This window comes from Hetaerina americana, unplaced genomic scaffold, assembly GCF_022747635.1.
Source record: "Hetaerina americana unplaced genomic scaffold, ioHetAmer1.1.p SCAF_3, whole genome shotgun sequence".
In the NCBI taxonomy this organism is placed as follows: Eukaryota; Metazoa; Arthropoda; class Insecta; order Odonata; family Calopterygidae; genus Hetaerina; species Hetaerina americana.
In genome coordinates, this window is record NW_027286874.1 from 25271830 (window position 1) to 25293157 (window position 21328).

A 21328-nucleotide genomic window follows, 5' to 3' on the forward strand; every position below is an offset into this window, starting at 1 on the left:
CATCCCCAATGACGCAAATGACCTAAGCTGTCGGTCGCCTCCCCTAAAAATAAAACTGCTAAGATTTCTTCTTCTGGGCTTTAATAATATCGTAGTGGAGAAATTACATTTTCAGAAAAAAATACTAGTAGTTTTAAATGAATACCTACTTTCCTAAAACCTAAGGAATCTATTTTCCTAATCTATTAATAAATAATTGCTCTAATGGTAGGGTCATAGCACACGTCTGCAAATAAGTATATCTATGAATAATTCACGCCGTTCCCATTCGAAAGAGGTAAAGTTATTAATGCCTGATAATAGATAATACCATAAAATCAAAACACTTCAGCTTATTTATTCCAAATCATTTAACTTTTGCGAACTATTCACCTCTGTCATACATGCTGCTCTGCACTCGAGATTTATTATGTCTCTCCACTTTGACTTTATTCACCCGTGACTTTGTCATTCCTGTCGACCACTTGCTACTCTCACATACATGCTTTGTGACTCCACTCTTATCCATTCCATCTAAATGACCAAACCAGCGCAGTACACTTGCATGTCTATTACCGGTACATCCCATAACAGTCAATAAAATCCAAGCACCATTTTCCCTTCTATGCTGTAATATGGGGAGAGGGATTAGTTTACAACTGCCTTTTTTTTCCTACAGTAAATATTTATGATGTGAGACAGATACGCCATACACTGCGAAAAACATGGCGCCATATGCAAACCCTATTCATCTAACCTACCACCTTTGGTAAACATTCTGCCTAAGTAAATTAAGCCATCCACTAGTTCCACTATTGAGAATCCCGCTTATTCCAGAATTGTTCTTTCCACTCTCCTCATAAATAACAAAAAATTCTTTCTAGTTTCACATCTTTCGTTTTAGAGGATTTGCGTCGGCTGAACCAGTGCACTTACATGGGCCGCCCATTGGCTGGTGGCTTGGGGGCAATGCTACGCTGGCTGTCAAAGTAATCCTATCATATGGCATATTAGCTTGTTTAGGTTAATGAATGTGGGTCTGACGTGCAATTAGGTTTTGGGTTCGCTCTTTGTATACCGCCGAAAATTGCCTAAACAGACCTACTCTGCCTTTCATTACTCATAAAAGACAAATGAAAGCCTGGGATGACTGAAGCCATAATGGGTCATACTTTCTCAAATCATCAAGAGAAAGAGTTTTAATTAAGGTTCAATCGGAATTTTAGGGTTTCTCCTTCTTTAAATATTAACTTACTATCTCTCTCGCGAAATATTGTCAACTTCTTACAATTGAAGTTATGCAAAGTTACATTAACCACTAAGCACGTATTTAGATAGAAGTTTCGCAACATAAAATAGTCTCACTTCACACAGGTACAGCTTCTGATATTCCACCGTCCAGATTCCATGATTAAGTATTATAACTCGCATTAAATATATCCAAACAGCGCTTTCAATAATAAATTCGAGTTACTTTTGGAGTCAAATCTTTACAGATCATCTGGTAGTGCAGTAATTAAAAATGTCACTTTTTTTTAAACTATCGGGTCTTCAAAGATTGCACGGTAAGGTGATTTGCGAATTTCGATCTATTCTATTTTAAATTTACATCAACCTAAACTCGCAAATAATCGCCGTGCATTTTGTCTCACAGTGACTACATAACACACATTACAAACTAAGCTTCCAGATGACAGAGATTAGTGTGTTCAACAATTAAACACCCCAATTGTGATTTAAACAAATGCACTTCGTAAGCTGGTCGCCTCCTCGAGAGGGCAAATGCATAAGCAAAGAAGAGGTTTAGATATATTCAGATTTTGGGTGGATTTGACTGTGCCGCTAAATTCAAGGATTGCTATATTCGATAGATTCGAACACGATTTGCCATTGGAGCAATAATAAAATAAAACTCCAAAAGAATGAGACATTAATATCGCGCCTGACTAAAGAGATAATATACGTATATTATTTTCTTGGGACGCATCAGTAGAATGAAAATACTTGACGCGTCCAAATCACATTAAATCTAGAGTGTCTACACATAAATTAGAGCAGCAGATATATTCAATTACGGGAGCCATTACTGTAAATATTAATGAAAAAGAATTCTAAGATTACATATTATTTTAAATCAAGAAATTAAATCGCTATATAAATAATGACATGAGATAATATCGACTTCTTAAATATGAATTTATTTTAGAGAATAAATAGTAGTTTCTGAATACGTCATAATGATAATTGCTGACATTCAAAACTTACCATACGCTTTCACCAGTAGATTGAAGACATTTTCGTGGCCAAACTGCGTAGCTATATGAAGGGGTGTGTATCCCTGAAAAGTAAATCATAGTTAAGGATATAGCATTTCATTAAAAATTAACTATAATCCACTTAAAAAATCAACAGTACAATTTAAAGAAATATATAAAATTATAACAATACGGTAAAAGCACTTGGAAAGAGCTGTGAGCTATTTGGCGAATAACCAAACCGGAGTTGACCAATCAACGGAGCATTCATCAATGCGCTCGGAGGTGAAGATAAATACACTATTTGGAATAATCAAAGACAGCAGCGAGTGGAACCTTGACAAACGACTCCAGGGAGAACGCAATGATTATCAAGCCGAATAAAAACAGGCCCAGGGAGGTGAATGTCATAAAAACATGAGCCAAAACCACATCCGTCGAATTATCAGCGAAATGATAAAAGGAAGCATTTAAAACAACCATAGAAAGCTCTATTCTGATTGGAAAAAAAAGGGAACGAGGAAGACTATATTTTGTATAGAGAAGACGATGCTCATTAAAAAATCGTGCGCGACATTCGCATACTTGGAGATGGCCATTGTAAACGTCGAGTGGATCCAAGTTCTACTGATTGATGGGATTGTAATAACAAAGAAAAAAGAAAAATAACCTATGAGGATTACTGAAATCTAATCACCAAAGTTCGGAAAAAGGATGATACATGTAGAAATTTAGACGGCAAATAAATTGAGAAGCGCCACATATTAGCACCACATACTAGCACTATTCGACACATACAGGGTCCGTACAATAAGTATCGGCACTGGTTCGCTGTAGCCTCAACGGAGCGGTCGGCTCGGTAGAGAGGTCCCCCACCACTCAGGTGCACTTTATTTTAGTCGCTTTCGGGCATGCGTTGAGACAGGATGTGGATTTTTGTGACGTGTCACGTGTTTGTGGTGTCTTCGCGCCGGCATGGAGCGCACCGTCGAGCAAACGCTACGCTGTGAAGTTTTGCGTTTAGCTCGGGAAATCCGCGTCGGAGAACCTAGAACTCATTATACAGGCTTATGGGGAACGCCTTAAGCCGCACAACAGTTTTTGAGTGGCACAAAATGTTTAAGGATGGGAGGGAGCTCGTCGAAGACGAGCACCGCGTCGGACGCCCGACGACCGCTCGAACCGATGCTCAGGTGGCCAAAGTGAAAAACGTTTTGGACTCTGACAGGCATTTAACCATCGCCCTTATCAGTGAGGGGACCTGCCTTTCAGTCGGAACCATCCACAGCATTGAAACAGAGGATCTTGCGACGAGGAAAAGTGTGCGCGAAGCTGGTGCCGAAAGTCTTGAGCGAGGAACAAAAACTGGCGCGGGTGGAAATTTCGCAAGAAATTTTGTACTGCGTTCAGGAAGATGAAGATTTACTCGACAACGTCATTACCGGCGATGAAACGTGGGTGTTCCAGTACGACCCGGAACCAAAACGTCAAAGTTCAGAATGGCATACGCAGGATGAAAAGTTATAACTTTATGATTCTACAGTACTTATTTAAATAGAATCGGGTTTCCATTCAACGCCATCCTCAGGCGATTACGTTGAACGTCGAATCCCATATCCGGTCTAAATAAATATTGTGAAATCACAAAGTTATAGTTTTTCATTAAAGTATAAATCGATTTCATAAAGGTATGCCTGAAACCGCCAATTACAATGGCAATAGGGTAAGGCGTTATTCTGTTGAGAAAACTTAATACATACATTTAAATCATTTACAAATAAATTGCCATATGTAAATTAAAATCGTGAAAAAGCTTTCATGTCCAATTCTTGCGCTTCCTTTAATGCCACTTCTAGATAAACGTTGAATGGTACTTGCAAGAGATTTAATTCTCTCCTACGTTTTCTTGGCCTCTATTTCTCTCCCGTTTTTCATTTCCGTGACTGCTATAAAATAGATAAGTTAATTCTTGGAAAAGTGAAAAATAATTATGAAAGGGACGGGAAACACAAATATCCACAACAGGGAATTGCGGTAGGCAAAGGCATTTTTCAGCGTCAACTGAAATGCACCAATAATTTCAAAATACTAACATGTACAACGTTCCCAACATTCCTACTACTGTTTTTACGCTTATAATATTTTTATAAGTATTTCAAGAACCAATTACACCAATTTCCCGGTGTTTTTTGATAGTACTGCACGCATGCTATTAAAATTGCATACTATTGCATACCAAAATTCGAATTACGAGAATAATAGATAATATACGAGACTCGTACTACAGGAATTTTATGAAATATTTAAGTTGTTGAAGTCCTTACAGTTATCAGTGCTAGCCATTTTACATAATTTTTTCCATGAAATAATTTTAATCGAAAAATCACTCAGGAGTGAGAGATCAACAACAACAACGCTAGTCAAATACCTTTGTAATGAAGTTAATCGACATCAAGGCAATTTGCACGACTAAATACAAAATATACTCCTAATTGAAGTAAAATCATTATTTCTTGATAACATAGAGCTCTATACAAAACTATCTTTCAACAGTTTACGACTATGACATCCTCGTAGGCTTCAGGAGAAAATAAACATTGTAATAATTGTCATCGAACGAAGTATCGAAATGGTAAAGAATACAATAAAATGACAAGATAATTTCATCGAAAAGCAATTCGAAACTTGAAACAAATACACAAAGCCATTACAGTAGATGTATAAAAGTAACAGACAACTAGAACTACACAGTTGTGAGAGGATAAAATATCATATCTGCTCAAACAATTAAAAGAGCTTGTCATCATTAAACATTGCTTGGCTCCATAGCCATTGGCATACTTCTTAGGGGCATACGTTTTAATTCCTCCCACACAGTTAGTCAGCTCTTGACAGATTTCCATGTCTGTCTATTAGAGGCACTTTTGGAGTAATATACACAAATATATGCCGAAATCCAAAGCACGGGAACAGAATGGCCAGCACAGCTTCCCTCTCGTGGTCACATATCAACTCATTTCCAAACGCTGACGTTTCGGCCATTTTCGGAGGGAGAAATAATTCCCGATCTGTCGATTAACTGAAGGAATGATTATCGCGAGACCGCAAATTGTAACGCCCGAAATGCTTATCCGACACCATCTCAGCCAAAAATTTTTCAACATCCATTCTGATGCATTTTCGTATCGGGATGTTTACCCTCGGCATCGTAACGGGCATGGAGAGGGGCGGCAAAGAATAGGAGGGAAATCGAAACAATGGTGATTAATGGGCCGAAGATTGGATTGGTGGAAGGGTAGGGCCGTGGAGACAAGGAAGCCGGAAATCGAGATAGGTCGGGCGGATTGGTTGAAGGGCAGGCGGGGAACTATGGGGTGGGGGAGAGAGAGAGGGGGGGAAGTGGGAGGAGATGGCAGGACAAATGACGCCACAATGCGCAAGGGAGGACCGGGGAAGAGAAATGGGGGAGTTGACGGGAAGGGAGTGTTGGAGGGGGGGATGAAAGGGGCTGCCGTGGGGAGGGGGACGGGCGAAAGGCACCCCTTCATAGCACACGGACGGATGAAAGCAGGGGTCAGTTTGGAGATGAGGGAGAGAGGGGTAGAAAAGATAGATGTACGAAAAAAATGAAAGCGAAAAAGCGTTAAAAATCCGGGGTCATCGTAATTACCGGACGGATGCCAAAAGCCGGTCGCATATTTTTCCCGCTGGAAAGGGTTGGGAGGCTGCGAAAGCCTACACGCAAAGTACCAACACCCCTTAAAAATGCCACTTTTTTTCCAAACTCTCGAGGAGAGGGGAAGAAAGTATCTGGGGGCAGGAAGCGTCGGTCAAGGGAGTGAGGGAAGGGAACAGAAAGGGGGGTGAGGAGCCGTGTGACGAGAGAAAAGTGAGAACATTGGGAGGACTAAGCTGGCTACAACCAGCCGTATTTTTTCATCAAGAACCCAAACCTTCAGGGAGCAGGAGGAGGAGGAACGACAATGCGTAAAAACCCTGGCGTAAAATAATATGAAAAAATTGGCCATTCCCCAATTTCTTTCCGTCGGAGGGGGAGGGATGAGTGGGGAGGGTTCGGAAGGCGGCAAGGGGGAGAAGGCGGGGGCGGAACAAGCCACCCGCGTAATGGAAACAACCGCTTCCACGACGCCTCCGCTCACGCTTAAAGTTTAAGAGGGCCTCACCGGGTTAGGGGCCGGGGATGAAGGATAAAAGGGGGTGGAGGGTCGGGAGGAATGTGCCCGAGGGAGAGGAGGGCGGGAAAAAATTAAGCGGATGAAGGGGATGAAGTGAGAAGAGTGTACCTGTGCACGGAGTAGCTGTAAGGAGTGGGGGAGGGTGGGGAGAAGAAGGGAGGGGGAGATAAAAGGGACGAGCTCGCTGCTCACACACGTTTGGGAAACTGGTGTGTGTGTACGTGTGTGTTCGCTCGTGAGTGTGTGCGTTCGCTCATGTGTGTGTGTGTGTGTGCACACTTCATATTCCACCTGGACGTGAGCAATTTCTGGCAGCGGCCACGCCGCCTGACAGGGTTCCCCGGTGACCAGTTCATCAAGTGAAATGGAATTAGCACAGACGTCAGAGAATGGAATGGAGGAGATGAGGGGTTGTAGGTTGGAAGGAGAAGGGGGGCGGGGAGGAGAGGAGGAGGGTCGCAGAGGAGGCGGGGGTTGCAGGGGGGAGGCAAGGAGGGGAGCGGAACATGGAATGAAGTGACCGATACTCCAGTTTCCCATCATTTTTCTTCCGGACGCCAATTCCACAAAAATACTTAATAAAACTTTTGGGCGTGGGGGATGAAAAAAACGTAACGGAGAGAACATGCGGGGATGAACCATAAAAAAATAAGTAGGTATATATTTTATCCGCGCGCTGGGCCTCGGGCCAACTCTCTACTGATTGATTTATTGCGGGTTTTCTCTCACTCCACGGCGTATTTTGGACTAAACGGACCCTTTATGCGGCGTGGGGAGAGTAATGATATGCAACAAAGAAAAGCCACGGTACACAATATGGAGATGGATCAAAGTGACAGCGGGCGTTTTACTAATCCTTTTAGTAAATTAATTGTAGTTGCCAAAGTTTGGTACACTGCCACCGGTATGAGAATAGGCAGTTTAAAATAAAATATAGCTTTGGATAAATACAGATTATAAGGAAGAATAAGTTATAGCAGTAAAATAAGCAAAAAGTATCTTCAGCAAATAAAAAAGAATTAAAGCCTGTCGAAACTGCAAGCGTTACTTTAAAATAAATTGTTTACCATTGTAACATTAGAAATCGCAAAGAGGAAGTCCAGATTAATAAATTTAACAGAATATTCTATTTAAGCAAAGCTATTACCTGGTCATTACGTTTGAATCGTAAGGTAGGCACGCACATGTAAAAATGGCAAGCTCGAGGAACCTGAATTCCCGTGGATAATAATACTTTTCATTCTATCCTAGGGATTCTACAATCGTAAAGAAGTCCGTTAATTGATAACTGAAGTATGATCCCAAGGGCCGGAGAAGTCAAACCCTTTTTCAAAAGCAAGATTAATATTAACAAATAAATATTAGACACATGTAACTCAAGAATTAAAATAAAATCAGGAATACTCGAGATGGATATTTATGTAGTGTCAAGGATTGAAATACCACAAGTTTAATGGTAATAGTCCTAATTCCCTCAGATGTTTTACGATTCATGCATTAAACGCCTATAAGGAACACATTCTTGATGATTCATCAGTTTTATATATAAACCCTGTGACATTATATCTGGCTTATTTTCAGTTAAAGTGCAATAACTCACGCGGAAAATAATTGAAAAATTATGACCTTTCGCCGCACTTACCGCTTCGCCATGCCATTTTGAATCTCATACAAAGGTTGTTAGAGACTTTTTTAGCATCAAACTCATTACTTATTCACCGATCTATAAGCAATATTTCTGATGTCACCGAGATAAATATTTGTTTTAAGTTGAAGGCCCGTGACAGAATTTCATTTACTCCGTATTTACAAAATGTTTCAAAAATTAATTTATCTCTAAATTGGACACGGACGAATAGTCCGTTTAAGTGCCACTCACACTAAAATTCCGCGATTCGATGAAGCTGCAACTAATGAAATTAACACTTTAATTAGCTAGTTGTAATTAATGATTTAAAAGTATTATTAATGCAATGCACATTTATGATACATGAAAATATGTGTAAAGGGAATGAAGCATGTCATACTAGACCTGGCAACGTAAAGACGTCTTAAATTACCTAAAATCATACAATTCTCGTTGAATATAGTTATTAGTGGGCCTAAACTTCCAACAAATTAATATAAAATTAAAATAAATGGCGTAACTTCATTGAAAGTACAAGATTTTAGCAAACTTCTTAAATATCGATCACCTATTCCCTATCTAGTTCAAAGAAAACAGAATTGCATGCTAACAGACTGGGCTCCATTCAATATTACAAGAAGAGACGGAATTATATTCCATAAAATTTCGGGATTTCCAAATCCAAATTAACCCATGCAGAAACAGTAAACCCCCATGCATCGGCGCCACTCAACTGGTAAACCCGCGCAATCATCATCCTCCTTCCAGTCCTTCCTTCGTTTTCTCGCCTGTGACCGAGCCCTAAACGAATCGCGACCTCTTTGACAACGAATAAAAGAGAAAATACTCTTTTGCCGTCTTCGACTTGTCTTCTACTATTCCTCGTTTCCTCTTGCAATCTCTACCCAGCTCACTGGTACGTGTATCACTTCAGTTCCCTTATTTCATTCTAATTTTCTAACTCTCGAAAATAAGTGTACCGTATCATAGAAGTGTTTCTGGCCACTGGAGTATTATTGGTAAAAGAATTCCTTCTGAGAAATCGGACCAACTCCCGGGAAAGAATTACACTTAAAATTGCGGGGAGTAAACACTAACTTATCAAACAATCTGACTATGATTTTCCATCCATCTCCTGGGGTTAATAATAAGGATCTGCAAAACATTCGAGAGGAAGAGGCGGGAGATATGCCAACCACCCTTCTCTGACCCCTTGCTAGCCCGGACGTCATTGGCGCAACTACCCAGGAGTAGTGTCTGCCACGACCGAAGAGAAATACCAGCAGCCGAGGGCTTTGAAAAAACCTGAGACTCGCATCTTAAAACATCGACATTAGCCAGTCACGGCACCATCCTTCCGTTCCATTCCAATGAACCAGAACTCTACGAATCAAACCAAGAGTAGTCGACAGGGTAAAGAGGCTTTCTATACCGTATCTCTCTCAATTCGACGTGCCGGGTCCCTGAGCTTCTTAACTTAAAAAAAACTGTTGTTTTGAACAAATACTGAATTTCAAAACAACACAATTGATTCTTGGCTGCGCTCAAAATCACTTTCTCGAAATTCGACCCTCGGCCACAATAGGAACTAACGGACGCTACGAGAAGCCGTGCCCAAAAAGGATATAAGAGGCGATTTAAACTAAGGCATGCAAAAATATATGAAATTTGAAGGTAACACCAGGCATTTAAAGTCCTATGCTTTCGAACCATGAGCCATAGACCAGTATTTCCAAACCGCCGCCAAAAGTTACACCTCCTTTACACAGAACGATGAATCAGGAATTCACGACAATGTAGGACTTTGGATTGGCCTGGCATACAACACGCACACAATTCAACTTACGATTACAACATTTTTAATACAATGCCACTGCATTTATTATTATAGGTATCCTACGGTTGAAGGAAAATTTAGAATTAACACAGACTGATCATCGCCATACTGCCCAGCCCCGTCGAAAAAGACACCGCACGGCACACCACACTGCATTATCAGTCATCAGTTCCGAATACATTCTATCTCACTTCATTTTCTTCAAAATGTCTATCCTTCTCCTCTTCCCGCCTCGCTTGTCTAACGCCCTCCCCTCCATATCAGGATTCATCGTTCCATCGGTCAACATTATTATGCTAAAAAGAAGATGCTCACAGAAGAAACACTCACGCAACTTGAATGGACTCATGGAAAAATTCATTCCGTTATTTGGTTATTGACTCATGACATTCCAAAATACAAAGTTTGCGAAATCTGAATTACTGGTATAGGATGAAACTGAACATTTTTACATTGTTGAATACGCTAATACGAACATCTTTCATCATTGATGAAAAATGTTTACTTTCATTTTAAAGGAAGGGGTTCTCTGCAATGGAAGCAATAAATATAAGGTCATACATTAAGCTTCATCGCACTTTGTCGCAATAATTCACCAACACAAGTTTGGAGGGGACCGGTTCTTTTTTCTGTGTCTCTCATTGCTGTCCAGAAACTATCTCCAAAAAAACATTAGCTAAGCGTTCAGGGAGAAAGATCTGAAACGAACTCGGGAATCATCATTCTGACAGATTAGGAAAAGAGAAAAACGTTTATAAAATCAGGTGATATCAACAAATTATTTTTGTCGAGACAATTTGAATGCCTTCAGACTCCTGTGATAAAAAAAGATACTACTTTCCGGAAATCAAAATTTTGACAACTTTGAAAAACATTATTTTAGTCATACTAATAATTAACCAAACAAACTCCGGAAATGAATTACGAATTCGGCATAAAAAAAACTTTTTTTAACTAAACGGAACCGATATGGACACCAGGATATCTGTTCTGGCAGGCTCTTAAACGATTTCCACTACATAATATGACATTTTGATTTCGTTCGAAATGTTTTTAATCACTGAATAAACGAGTATGATAAAATATTGATAATAACGAGATCACAAGACAGCCCAAAAGTAATTGAACATTTTCAAATAGTGGCCAGGAGAGTTAAAATGTTAAAATCTATTAAGAGGAAAATAATGGTATACGGTGGTTTTTTAATGGTGCTAAACCATAAATTGCTTTTAAACTAAGAAAAACATAGCAACCAATAAGTGCCGTATTCTGAGTGTCGTTCCAATGGCAAAATTGAAGTTTAATCAGCAGCTCAATAAGAATAATTAAAAGAGGGCTCGAAGAATAACGCAATCGCTACAATTGCTAATGGCTTGGTCGATATAAACCTCGGAAATCGAACCTTCTAACATCGAACACGTAAGTTCCCTTCACAATAAAAAAATACTAAGGGGGACACTTCGAAAAACCTTTCAACAAGGAATAAAATAACGAAGACAATCCCACGGAAAAAACAGAGGACAACATGCACGATAACATTAAAACCGAAAGGGAGACAAGAGGAAACAGTGAAGGGTGTGCTACCACAAAAAATACATTTCCTCCACCACCCAAACCCACCCCACCTACCCGCCCATCCTTTTTCAACCTCCCCACCTCCAAACATACACTTCTACCCACACAAAAAAAAAATATTCGTCGAGCAAAAGCCGCGGACGAAAAAAAAATTATACGGGTTTTTAAAACTCGCTAATTCGATTCGCATATCACTCGACATAAAAACTAACGCCCCTTCCTCGACACTCCGCGCGCACGCAAACACATTGTGTTACGGCGACCGTCAAACCCTCGTTTGTCTGTCCGTCCTAATTGATTCCTCCTCCGTTAACCCGTAACATGCGGGCCCGTATATAAGGGCCGCCGGTAATTTACCGTTATTATTATCCGAGAGGAGAACGAGGGAGGAGTGGAGGGGGGGAGGTTCTCGGGGAAATGAAACTCCGAGGGAGGAAAGAGGGTACGCGGCAGAAGCGGCGAGTTTGCGGGGCGGAAAAGGTGAGGGAGGCAGAGATAGGGTGATGGGGCGGGGCACGACGCTCGGTAGGGGATGAAATGGGTCGCCTATTCGGGGAACGGGATCGGTGGATAGCGGGGGGGGGGTGCGCCGGGGGAGGAGGGTAAGGGGGGAAGGAAGACTACGGGATGCAGAATAGGAGGGGCGGCGGGATGAGAGAGGAGGGAGAGAGGATGAGGATATGGCACGGTGCGGGACGGGACGCCGACTGCAAAAGGGACGGAGAGGGGCGAGGGAGGGAGACCCTTCCATGCTAGCACATGGGAGATGCCACTGATAAATGCTCCTTGGGAGGGGCAGGAGAGGGGAGTGTGGGGAACAATGGGGAAGGGTTTGCGACGGAGGCGGCAGTGAGGCGGGCAGGGAGGGCAAATGGTTCCAGGGGCGATGGTGGGTGTGGAGAGAGGAGGGAGGGGATGGCTGAAGAATGGAGCCAAGGGGGTGTGGGGTGGGAAGCAGGAGACGCGGGCGAGAGGCAAACCACGCCCTCCTGCCAGCATCACTCACGGCGAGAGGGATGGAGAGGGATAGAGAGAGAGGTAAGGAAAGGGGGCCTATCATTAATTAGTAGGCAGTGACGTCAGCAAATAAGTCTGGAGGTAAGGATATATAGGTGGGGGAAGAAGTGGGTAGTGTGGGAGGGGGTGGTACGGCGGGGGAGGACGCGGAGGTGGAGCGAGGTCCCGAGGAGGAAGGGGCACTGGGGATGGCGGGTGCTGCGAAGTGCTGGGGAGGTGCGGGGGAGGGGACCCTGGGGATGGAAAGGTGAAGGTGGGCGAGGATCGAAAGCACGGCAGGTGGCTCTCTCATTGCCACCCCAGGAGAATGCGAATTCGAATTGTTTTTAAAGTGGATCCACAACATGTCTGAGGCTAGGAGGACGCGGATGATCGAAGAAGATAATCAGGCAGCTATAAGGGGTGAAACGAATGAGAGAGCGACGCCCAACGAGGAATTTTTCCATTGATCCTTCGACTCCTAGATGGCCTCGATACACCGGGATAGATATGGAGCATTAAAAGGGAAAATAAATTAAAAAGATATCTTAGTTCAATTTTTAAACGCATGTTAAAATCCTCATGAAACAAAAGGTAAAAGTGAATTCGAAGCACGAAAATATTTGGGAATAGCCCAGACGACACATCAGGGTTTATGCAATTTCAATGAGAAAATCTAGAAAATATTTTTTACTAAATGCCCGCAGCGGTCTCTACTTGCAACGTGGGACTATTCGGCAGCACTTCCTACCACACGCAACCATTACTTCTGAGGCCGATTTAATTCCAGAAAACAAATCAGCTCTCTTTGTGGCTGCACGAATGTTCTTATCTTGTCCAGGAAAAAATCAACTTTCCCCATTGGAAACCTGTAGAAGGAAAACCATTACTTCACGATTCAGTATTTTTCATGGTGCATTATTAATACTGGACATTAACTTTACGATTAGTTTCACATAATGCTCCACTTGATTCTTCTATTATCTGAAGAGGTGTATCTCTCGTAGTAACGTTTGCAATGACTAATTCCACGTATTTTTTCAAGGCCGTCAATACCAAAACTCGTAATTTTAGGTTTTCCTATGAAATTACCGGCATTTTCATGCATACATGCTTTCGACGACCCTAAAATTAATAGTTATCTTTCTCATTTAGAAGAGAACACCCTCTCCTCACCACATCGCCGTCGTCAACCTCACACAGGCACTAAAGAATTGATTTACGGCGGTAGAGACTAAGCTAAGAAATACATCATTACTAATATGAGTAGGCACGCAATGCAGAGAATTTCCCCAATAGACTCCTCGCCTTTTCTGAAACCTCAGCCACGCACAAAGATTTTATCCGGGTTGAAGGGATGAATGAAATGCAGAGTGTGATTAAGAGCAGAGACGAAGGCAAAGATGGCAGGCGCGAGAGAGAGATGAAGAGACTTTCTAAAGGCACAGAGACAAAAGGGGTCGGGCGGGGGGGGGGGAGGGGGAGAGGTACGGGATAGGCGAGAAATGGGTCGAGGAGGAGAATATTGAAATGAGGCCTGCCAACCACGAGGGAAGAGGGTGGAATTACTAAGGGAGCAAAGACGGGAACGAGGAGGGGTCGTAGTGAGAGAGAGGTTAAGATATAGATTAAGACGAGAGAGGGGAAGTAATGGCAAGAAGGGTGAAAGGGGAGAGAGAGAGAGCTGCTAGATACAGTCGAGGTAATATGTATGGGGAGTGTATAAGGGTGGCGGGTGGGGGGGCCGTGAGGGCTCCGGCGTGAGGAATCTCGCTCCAATCCGACGAGACGAAAAGGGGGAGCGGGCGAGAATGGAGTTGAGCGGCTGAATGAGAAGGGGCGGAAGACGGTAGGTGGCGAGAGAGCGACGTTTCAATCCCATGCCGCAGAGGTTTTAGCTCGAGAGGATATTAAGGTGGGAACTTGGAAACATCTGAGGTGGCTGCGGCAGCCTTCCTCGGTGGAATAGGATGCGGAGATGGGAGATGCTGGAGGGCTTATTTGAGAATGGAGGGAGGGAGAGAGGCACTGTGAACCGTTTGAAGAGGGTGAGGGATTAAAGGAGCCTTAAAGGAATGATCGGGAGAGTCATAAGGAGCTCTCGATTCAGTCTTCGATGGGAGAACTGATCGGCAAGTTTCCTCAAGTCCTAGGTATTAAGAATGTGGTTTGGAGAACGAAGACAATGTAAGATCAACGATCTCCTAACTTAGGCAAATTGATGGAAATGAAGTATCACTCTTGTGTTTTCGCCGCTTTTGAATGAAAGCTTTTGAACTGATTGCATTACAAGAGTTGAACGAGTTACGTTTCTCAGCAAGCGATAAATATGGAATAGGAAACGAAGCTCGAGGAAGAAATATATACAAGTAAAAAGAAAATTTCTGCTTGGCAAACGCAAGAAAAGCTAACTAATGTCCAATTTTCATCAGTTTCAAGTGCATTCAAAATTAACAGAACAGTATTATCTATATGACTAAAAGTATTTTCACAACTATATCTCGCCTTTTTCATCTACAAATACTTGATAGGTACAAAATTGTTAAAACGTATTAAGGCGTCATTCTGATAAAATGACAACGCTTGGAAAGCGAACTTAAGCATCTTATTTATTCCAACTTGGTCATTGAATTTACAACGTACTATTTTTTTGGACTAATCCGGACACTCCAGTATTAAATTGCACAAAATGGCAGTAAATTGACATGAAAGATACCTTATCCATGAGTATCCACCTTCGACTAACGGATCCAACTAAAACAGATTCGTGTGCCTAACACGACAACTACAAGAATTATAAAACACAAGGATGATAAATACCAATTCCTGATTAAAACTACCTCATCTCCCAAGCAGAGTTTCAGTTTCAATCCCTCATTGAGCCATTATTAAAAATATTTCAATAAAAGCACCTGAACATCCCAATAGTTCACTATTCCCAATATTATTCAAGTAAGTGAGCTGAAATGGAGTGTTTTCTCTTCCATCCTATGAAATGAATTGAAAAAGCTAGATATTAACTGAGAGGATGAATCAAGGGCAATCGGCATCCAAAGGATAAGCTGACATAAAAAAACCCAGACAATGCGAGAGAGCGAAGACAAAGTCACAAAAACTGCAGCCAACGGGGGCGTGACGGATTCGAAAAAAAAACAGCCAAATAAAAAAGAAAAGACATAACACATGGGACGAGGAAGAACAAGTGAACGTGGGACGCAGACTAGCTATTGGGAAGGAGAGGAGAGAGCAGCATGAGTGGGGGGGCGCCTTTCACTCCGCCTCCGACCCATTCGGATCCTCCCTTTTCGCTAAGCACGCTCTTTCTCTCGCAGAAAATGTCCTCCTATCAGCGAGGGTCTTTGACGAAGCATTCCCCTCGCCCCCAAAATTTCGCAAACGGCTGATTTGGTGGGCGGTACTCGCGACTGCAAGGGAGGAGAGAGAGAGAGAGCTGCGTGTGAACAATGCAGAAGGGATTCGAGGGGGGAAGGAGGTAGTGAGAATGGAGCTTCGATGAGGCGAGTATGGAGGGAGGGGAAGCCGAGGGGGAGCTTTTGAAAGGGCGTTTTATAAACATATATTAGATGGGTGGGTAGTGGGGGAGAGGGAGAAAAGAGGGCTTTTCATTGAACCCCCGATAGGAACGCTACTTACGAGAAACCAGCCCACCTCCCCAGAGCCTACGGTGACAAACTCCGATTGCAAGGGTTAATATCATTAACTATATAAAGGGTGCTTTAAATTATATGGTGGGGGTGGAGGGAGACGGTGAGGAAACCGAAGACGGAGAGGATACAGGTAGGCAGGAGATGAAAGTACGTCTAGTGAAGAGGGGATGACAGGAGGAGAAAAAAATAGTACTATGCCCTCGAAATGAAAGGAAGGCGAAAGGAGAGCGGCAGAGGGAAGGAGGACCGGCAAGTGGGAAGGACGAAAGAACGCAGAGAAAGGGGGAAGGGAGTTGTCGAGTGTTGTATTTTTTGTCTCGAAGCGCTCAATGCATATGACTGGAAAAAGCGTGAGGACGAGACGGAGAAAGAAAGCGTGTAAGCCGCACGTGTTACAACGTCACAGTTACCAATTCCTCCGTATCTCCCTTTTCGAACCCCAATTCAGTCCCCATTTCAAAACACGCCACCCCATCTCCCTCTGCGACCCCCTCCACTTCCCCTCTCACTTCCCCGCATGGCTCCTCCCGCCCCGCACTCTGATCCGGCCGAAAGCCACCCTCCCACGGGGACCCCAGCCCGCCAAGGCCTTTCATGGAACATCAATTTCGACAAATTTTTATCCTTTGCATCCCCAGCGTTTTTATAACACGTTTCGAAACGACATTTTTCAAAAAAATTCAATTCCCCCTCTTCCCTTTTTCTGCAAGAAAAAATCGAGGCGGCGAGAAAGAGGTTCCGAAGGCGAGATAAAGAGGGCGGCGATTGAATATATGCGTGCGTTATGGCAGAATATATAGTGGCGCGGATGTTACAGGCACGTGGCGAGAAAAGAAGGGATTTGGGAACAAAGATATTGAGAACCGTTCAAATTTATATATCTAACGGGAATCGCTCAAGTGGGAAGAGCATTCCAATAGGTGTCTATTGGATTTGAAATAAATGCTATGATTCATTGCAGACCTAAGGTTATTGCGATCAACTAAAGAAATTGAGAGCATTCGTTGATCAGAAAAATTATGTATTATTATTATTACAATACCAATATCTCCAGAAATAAATGTGCCATGACAAAGCTATCTATCATCATTCCTATGTCAGCGATAAATCATAGCAAATTGATTAGAATGGTCTATTTTTTATCGAAAGTTTTGGTGGATAAAAATGTCTCAGAAAAGGAAATAATACTACTTGTACCTGAACTTAATGAACTATTGTTATATTTCTAGTAAGGGATATATGAATGGTGATAAATAACTAAAATGGTCACCGCCACAAGGGACTCAGGAGCGTGGATTAGGCAAATCAATCTTATACCGCGGAAAGGATAATTATTTCATCGACCTGTTTTGAAAGAACTATTCTCACTGATTCCTAGATTAAGGATCATTATTAACAAAACTTTTAACTTATTTTCAAAGAGGGCGCGCGATTTACGGCCTTAGTTCGAGAAAATACACTAACATTGAACTGTGAGGAAGAAAGCCATACATTCCACTGAAGTCTTTATGTTCAGCAAATTTTCTGCTCAGAAACTCAGAAGCAGATTCCTCATTAAATTCTACTACTAGTTCAAATGGTTATAATTCTTCTTTAACGCAATTGGTGTAATAATAATTACATCATGTTATCTTCTTAAATTTAATAAAAAAGTGTCCTAATGCAATAAACATCCTTAATTATAGGCTAACCTTTGAAATATAAGTGGATTTTAGGATGCATTAAAGGACATTTCAAAAATGTCATCGCAGATAATTATATATAAGGCTGTGGTTTAAATTACGGATAGAGTTTCGAAAGATAATAAGAATGTTTTATTTAACCGATATACTTATAATATGCCACACGTCCTTCAAACACCATGATCTCCATCATGCATAAGCACTAGCTGGTTTATGGACTGCAGGTGTCCAAGATATTTGTTAATCTCTTCATTCACTCGTTGTTTGATAGTATATTAATGTCTCTGTTAAATTTACTAATGCAATTCAATGTTTGCATAACTCTTTGATTTTGCCCTTCCTTATCATCAACCATAACGGTCCTCAATAAACTATAGCTCGCAGGAATGAACGGCATTAATTTTATCTCTATTTCAGTTCATAGGGCTCCCTCTTCACACACTCATCAGAATTTATAAGCGATTACTCGCGCTTATTGGTAGTAACGATGCTTTATAACTTCGGCTGCGAGAGTAGTAAGAAGAAAATGTCGCGATTATTAAGCCATGTCCTACATTATTCTGAAACCCAAATTACAGCTAGCCCACTGAAAATGGATGCTTTCCCGATGTGTTTTAAAATGTTTCAATTTGCCGTTGAAAACAAAGTATTAAACTACAAGAAAAGAACTACTAGTTTCACGTTCTGTATACAAAGCTGGCGCGTGACATCTGTACTCGAAATCTAAAACGAGGGTGCAATAAAGGGGGGAGAGGAAAGTAAACCTGATTTTACTCGGCGTACTTCCCGATAATCGCAGTCAATATACGCCATGAAATGGCCAACCCTCTTACGAAATTCCCTCCAGACATACACACCGCGCTCGCATTAAATTATAAAATGAAATGGCACCATTATTGAGTGACAAAAATTTAAAGTGGGAGGGGAGATGTGAGAATAGAGGGCTAGAGAAAAGTCATGCGGGACAGAAGGGGGACAGCCTAGCAACATCTGCTGACTTCGAGTGCCATTGTGCCCCCACACCCCGTGCGAGGATCCCCTTCCGAACCCCATCAGTGCTGCATCAGTTTCGGACGTCCCGGACGACACTCCCAGTGGAGTGACAACTTTTAGAGTTTTCAGGCGCTCGCGTGGTGTGTGAGGGGTGGATCGGAGGGGAGTGAGTGAGTTGGTGTGGTAGATGGCCGAGACGTGTTTACGCGTGTGCGCGTATGTATGTGAGTGACGAGCGGTGGACAGCTCCACACATCGATCCAACCCTATTCATGAAATTGTATATTCCGCGGGACGACCCAGAAAAAAAGGCAGAGCAAAAATCCCGCGCGGAATGGGAACGTCATATGAACGACGTGTCAAGCAGACTGCCGCGCCCTCCGCCACGGTGATCTCTTCACCCGGGAGGCGAGAGTCATATCGGAATATATATTGAAGCAATAGAAGGGTGTGAGTGAGCAAAGGGGAGCAAGTGGGGGGCGGGAGGAAAGAGGAAGGTGACTGCGAGGCAGCGAGGGGAGGTGTTTTGGGGGAGCGTTGAGGAGGGGAGCGAAGCAGAAAGACGTGTGAGCGTGCGGACTCACGAAAGCAGGGTTCGGGGGAGATAAGAGTCGACGAGGTGTAGAAAAATGTTTCTTTTCCCTTGGTAGAAGACAATTTTCAAAGAAATGCGAGCGAATTCAGTTTCGAAATCAAAATATTAGGAGTTGAAAAGCACTGGAAGGGGGGGACTACGAGCAGATTGCACGACTTATACCGCTACACAAGCGCATAAAGACCTTATGTCGCGAGAGAGTAGAAGCGACTGATAGCTACGTCTACTGATATTGGAGTCATAATAAAAATACACGTGTTAAACATTTCGTCTGCTTGTGCTATTGCTTCGAGAGTGTTTACCGAAAGAGCGGGAAGAAGTGAGTTATGAAGAAAGTTTAATTAAAAAAATACTCACCACTCAAATCATGAAAGAGAATTACTCAAATAAAAAGCAAATGTATGTTTCTAACGTCATATATAGTATGTAGCTCTGTACATATGCAATTCTCTAGTTTACTCATTCAAAAAAATTCCACAACTTCTTTGCGCGTAACAGTGAAAAAATAAACATAGGTTTACCTAAGACAGGCTTTACGAGCCACCAAAAATCATAACAAATTTCTAGAAAATAATTAAGAAGTAAAATGAAGGCCTTGAAACCGTTTGTATCAAAAGTAATATTAGGCGTGAGGTGTGGGATATAAAATTATAATAAGCTCAGTGAGCAATGAAAAAGAAATATTTATCATGTCAAAACTCAAAAAATAATATAAACATATTAAAAATGTATACCATATATTAAAGTAAAGAATGAAAGATATTTAAGAAAACAATTATCGAGGCACACGAGTACAATATTTCAAATCATTTACACGATATTTGGAGACTTCAACGCTTGTTGCTTACTTGACTACACAGGTAGCACCATCTGGTAAAGTTGGAGAAGTAGAATGTCATTAGACTTCAAGATGATTCAAAATCTCATACACTTTAGAATCATTAATTCTGATAAATATTCTAAAGACGATGTAAGCGGAAAGACTTAAATTATGGCAAGAACCCCGGGATACCCGGCATGGCGAATATTTGCTTTTTAACGACAATCCTTTTCCGGTAACCAAATTATCGAATATTTACCCCTACCAAGTTAACAGCATCGTCTGATTGCCTCTGATGATGAAATTAAAATATTTACAGTTGGACTTTTGGTTACCTATATCGTGAGTCACTAAGGAGCAAAAAGCTACAATTTCAGAGTTAAGAATATTTCAATTACAGCAATTTCAAATCCACTTTGTCTTTGACTGCTGAAAGAGGAACGTAATGGTCAATACTCGAAAACAGCTTTTATTTAGGTCTGACAAACTGCCACTCCAACGTGACTTCAGAAAACTGGAATACTAACAAACCAAAACCAATCAGATGTAATAATGCCTAAGCATCTGAAAGTAGACTAAAGCCTTTTCGAACAAAACATTTGTCTCCGTTATACTCGCAAAATATAGCACATATTGCGCTTACTTTACAAGCCACATTAATGAAATCGCTTTAGTAATATCACTTTATTTACGAAATAATTTTTAGGCCTGATAAATTAGGTATTAACAAAACAGTACCAATCTAGTGAAGACTACACGAGAATCGTGCGCCAGACAAAAAACCAAATCTCACAGTGCCAGTCTAGAAAGTACGAGGAGACTGACACCACTGTGAAACATCAAATTCATAATTTTAAATTACCTTGAGTCATTTTAAACGAAACTAATAAAATTTGAGCAGGGCGCTGGTTAAAAAATAAAAAAACTAATTCTAGGATACTGAATGCGAAGCTTAGATTAATAACATCAACTAATTGATATAAAATTAGCGAAATACCTTAACTATAATTCATTTACCTCTACGGCACCATGTGCGGTAATAGGAGGGAAATTATTTCACTGGGTAGGCAATGAGAAAGTACAAGAAAAGGAAAGCGACGAAATT

General features: G+C 41.7%; 1 protein-coding gene across 1 annotated transcript in view; it reads right to left on the reverse strand.

Annotated features, from left to right (window-relative positions):
* LOC139690316 (uncharacterized) overlaps positions 1-2311 on the reverse strand; it is a 25024-nt gene extending 22713 nt beyond the window's left edge. Inside the window, exon 1 of the mRNA XM_071587698.1 lies at positions 2245-2311. The gene's annotated coding sequence lies outside the window, so the exon portion shown is untranslated. The remainder of the gene's footprint in view (positions 1-2244) is intronic.
* Between the last annotated feature and the right edge of the window lie 19017 nt (positions 2312-21328).